The sequence below is a fragment of the Adiantum capillus-veneris genome, chromosome 5, assembly GCF_014529385.1.
Source record: "Adiantum capillus-veneris isolate H3 chromosome 5, ASM1452938v2, whole genome shotgun sequence".
Taxonomy (NCBI): domain Eukaryota; kingdom Viridiplantae; phylum Streptophyta; class Polypodiopsida; order Polypodiales; family Pteridaceae; genus Adiantum; species Adiantum capillus-veneris.
This window is the reverse complement of record NC_140935.1, coordinates 11,332,930-11,337,469: the sequence shown is the minus strand read 5'-3', so window position 1 is coordinate 11,337,469 and position 4,540 is coordinate 11,332,930. Positions and strand designations below refer to the sequence as shown.

The window sequence follows — 4,540 nt, the reverse complement described above, 5'->3', positions numbered from 1 at the left end:
TTAGAGAGAGCACGCATACACGATGGCTTCATTGGAAAATAGTGCGAGAGGTGCGGCCAATAGCGCAGGCAAAGAAGGCGTCCTCGTTAAGAGGAGGGGGTGTCCTCGAATGACCGCAGAGAAGAGGTCCGCAAACGAGTCGAAGAGGCCAAAAAAGTTAATGGAGGCGAGCATGACAATCTCCGTGAGAGGGGAGGACATAGATACATGTCTTCTTCCACGCGTTGACGAATTCTTGCAGAAGGAGACATTAGCGGGAGAGTGCGCAGTGGAAAGAGGTGGTAGTGTATTCCATTTGCATTTTCAGATGGTGGTTCGTATGCTATCGTCGTCTCTTATTGCCATCAACAAGAAGCTGAAGTCATACTTGGGTTGGGACAAGGAAGGTCCGACAGGTGCAAACATCCTATGTAGAGCTCTAAAGCAGAAAAATATGCATACCTTCCAGGGGATGGTAGGCTACTACATGAAGGATGAAGGTGAGCCGCACTTCCAGAAGCTGACTCACAATGTCACTGTTGATGATATCAACAAGGGCGTAGAGTTGTATACCCTTTACGGTGTAGAAGACCTCAAGAACAGGGTATGCCTAACTCCGAACAATATTTTCGACCGTGCTGCAATGTATTGGAAGTTCAAAATGCGGCACCCTCTAGGGAACGATTTCTTGTCGACCTTGCACATTATGGTGCGTACCAGAAAATACTACCCTTCATCGTCGTGAATCATTCCTTACCAAGGCCAAGGAATGTACTTGAAAAAGATTAGAGCGATGTGGCGCTGCATGGCTTTTCCCTCAACCGTGACTTACCAAGACATAGTCAGCATTTTTGTGGCCGATGACATGTACGCCAATGCACAACCACGAGCCGATTGGTTTATGTCCCGATGGGAGGCTATAGAAAGGTTAGCATCGTATTGTTCTGCTTTCTTTTCCATGAGCTCATTGATTTAGGTACTTGTCACTATTTGTGATTAGCAAGGAGCTTACCGATACGACCGCATTTAAAGAGACCAACGTGAATGATCCAAAAGACAATGTTGTTATCATTGATGACAGTGACGATGACGATGAGAGCACACAGATAGGCGATGATTTCATGCCTCTTGTGCATCGCACAGAGGCAATACTTGTTGCATCTTGAAGGTTTATAATTCATAACTGTTTCTTTTCGTTGAACCATATTTTTTTGCCGTTGGATTCTAACTTGTTGGGCTCATTCTTTGTTATGCAGATCGTAATGGAGGAGGGGGGTCATTTGAATGCTGTGGAGGCCACTGACACGCAGGACATGTTCGAGGGAGTAGAGGAAGATCTTGTTGAAAGATTGAAGGCAATCCTGCTACATATTTGGACTTAGGTCCATGGCCATGACAATGGCACCCTTAAGTTCTTCATAAAAGAGTCTGTAGAGTCAATAAAAAACGTAGTTCAAGATTTTCAAGTAAATGTAGCGGATATCCAAGTAGCTGAACTAGAGGAGAAAATAGTGGCATTACGCAAAGAGGTTTCATCTTTAAAAGTGCAATTGAATAAACTGAATGCACTTGTGATAAGATTGAATAATGTAATCGGATGTTTCCGTTCATGAATTTAATGACATTGCTTATCCTTATCTATCGGATGTGTAATTTTCTTTTCTGTTTACTTGTCATTACAAATGAATTTCAATTTATGCCTTACCAGTTTTTATGAATTGTTGTTTGTTATGGCGTTCCTTCATAAGGTTTTCAGAAGGTTGGATCTCATGTATCTGCTCCATGTGAAATTGTCTTGCTAATACTCTTGTGTAAATTGAATGGAGTGTCAGCCATCTCTCTCTCTCTCTCTCTCTCTCTCTCTCTCTCTCTCTCTCTCTCTCTCTCTCTCTCTCTCTCTCTCTCCTTCGAGATTCCTTGGCATCTCCAAACAAATGAATTTATTTTCAAGTCTACAAGTATGTACTAGTATTTTCAAGTTTCAGCTGGTCCATGAAGGGAAAGTCCTTTCTCAGTGATACAAGCTCTCTTAACATACCCTACTGGTGAACCGCATGCTGTCAAGCTATAGTCGCCCACATTTGTGCCCTACAGTAATTAAAGTGGACCAGAGAGAGAGAGAGAGAGAGAAATTTTTTTGGTTCACCTGCAAACCGCTACAAACGCGCACGCGCGCGTGCGAGCGAGCGAGCGAGCGAGAGAGAGAGACGTCTGTGAATGCAAAATATGACTTCGGCATGATAACGACTTGCAAAAGTCTGCCTTAAGGGAATTGGATGCTTGAAATAGTCTGCCTCGCCGCGGGCTGTTTCTGGAGGAACTTTTGAGACACCTGCACACGAGTACGAGAGAGAGAGAGAGAGAGAGAGAGAGAGAGAGAGAGAGAGAGAGAGAGAGAGAGAGAGAGAGAGAGAGAGAGAGAGAGAGAGAGAGAGAGAGAGAGAGAGAGAGAGAGAGAGAGAGAGAGAGAGAGAGAGAGAGAGAGAGAGAGAGAGAGTAGATCTATGGAGTGAAACAATTATGGAGTCCGGACATGAGAGAGAGAGATAGATAGACAGAGAGAGAGAGTAGATCTATGGAGTGAAACATTTATGGAGTCCGGACATGAGAGAGAGAGATAGATAGACAGAGAGAGAGGGGGCGTTGATTTTAGCATGCGAGCGACTACAAAAATTAATCGGCATGTTAGCAAAACGTGAAAAACAAACCCCCCAAAATAGTCCACGCCGTCGGAGTCTATTTTTTTATTTGTTTTTGAAGCACCTGTAGAAACACACACACACTGTCATAATAATCAATATCTAATTCTCCTAAATGATTTTCTCATGTTAAACTGATCATTTAATATGGGGAAGTGCCAGGGGAGAAAAAGCTAGAATATTGGTTAAGCTAGCAAACCGGCCACAGTAGGGATCCAAAGGAGGGAAAATAGGGATCCAAAGGGGGGGCCATCTGCAAAATACCCATGTGCAACAATGGGCTGAAAAGACCCTAAGGTTCAGCCCATTAAGACTTCCAAAATGCTAAGGCTCCAAAATTCAAAGGTTGTGTCCAAAGGTCAACCTTAAGGGAATTGGATGCTTTGTGTGTGTACAAAAAGGTCTTTGCAATCCCTACCTGGGAGGGGGCGAGCCTTGCATGTAGGGAATGAGAGACAAATCCACACACACACACACAAGCTCCCTTTACACAAAGGGAATGAGGGACACATGTCAGCTCCCTAGCCCAGATGCCCACAAGGTGTACCCAATTCCTATATGGATGGCCTTGGAGGTGGACCAATGAGAATTAGACTAGAGTAAATCTAGTTTAATTAATTAAAAAGAACCAATGAAAATTAAGTCTCCTAGATGACTATTGGACAGTCTCCCAAGAGGTCCAATGAGCATTCAGCAGCCCAATGGCTTGCCTGATTCCTATTGGCCAGGAGGCAAAGGGGTCCAATGAGAGTTTAGTTGAATTATTAAATTACCTAAAGCTCTCACAAAAGGGGAAGGGGGACAAATGTCAGAAGGCTATCACTTATGTTGCTTAATAGTCATTGGCTTGACTTGGGGAGGTCCAATGAGGGTAGAGCAAGAGCAAATAGCAAGAGGGCTCGCCCAAGAGAGAGAGGGGGCTGCTTTTTGTAGGGCATTATCACACACACACTCACACAATCTCATGTGTGAAGTAAAGAAAACTATCTCTTCCCAAGCTTTAATGGAGAGCTCATCACCTACTCCAAGCTTGTGAGATAGAAGCCTACATCGACACACTCTTGGCATGTGGATGCAAATCCAACCAAGAGCCAATCTTCAATGCATGATCATCTCCTCTACCATGCTAATTACTAAGCTAAGCTATGCTATTATGAGTGATTATGTGAGGAGATGTACATCTTTCTCATAAGATACTCCTTCTTCCTCTCAATCTACTCTCATACCCTGCTAGCTCTCACCATCTTCAAAGGTGTGTGAGGTCTTGGGTCTGAGACCGGGGATAATTGATGTTGTGTTTGCTAAGTGTTTTGCTTAGTGCATGAAGCTTTCATCTTCATTGCACTATCTAGTCTTGAAGGAACACAAATAATTGTATTGTACAATGTCTCTGTTGATGGGAGAAACCATAATACAAAGCCTTTTGGAGGGGGGACCGGATCCATGCAAATCCGGTCCTCAACTGTTGTCAATAGCTTAATTTCTCTCTCTTTTGAAAGTATTGTTCATGCTATCTAACTAGGTGTTATGATTTTTTTTGCTCTCTCCACCCAAGCACTCTTGTAATTCTCATTAGGAATCTATTCTAATGAAATGCCCACTATGTTCATGCTAATTTCCGCTCCACACAAGCTTTTAGGCCATTAAGTGTTACACACACACACAAAGAGAGAGCGCTCCAAGGCAAAGTTGAATTAGATACACTTTAGTATGTTGTAGCTAGCGGGTGTTGGGGCGTTGGAAGAGGGAGCGATGACTTCAGCTAGGTGACATCAGTAGCAATAGGGGGTGGCTGAGTTCATCTTAGCCTTGGTTGGCACCAATCGCAGGGTGAAGTCAAAACTACGATGCAGTAGACAACA

General features: G+C 43.7%; 1 pseudogene; it reads left to right on the top strand.

The window, feature by feature from the left end:
* The first annotated feature begins 307 nt into the window (after window positions 1-307).
* LOC147456877 (uncharacterized) lies at window positions 308-1,592 on the top strand (annotated as a pseudogene).
* Window positions 1,593-4,540: the final 2,948 nt, after the last annotated feature.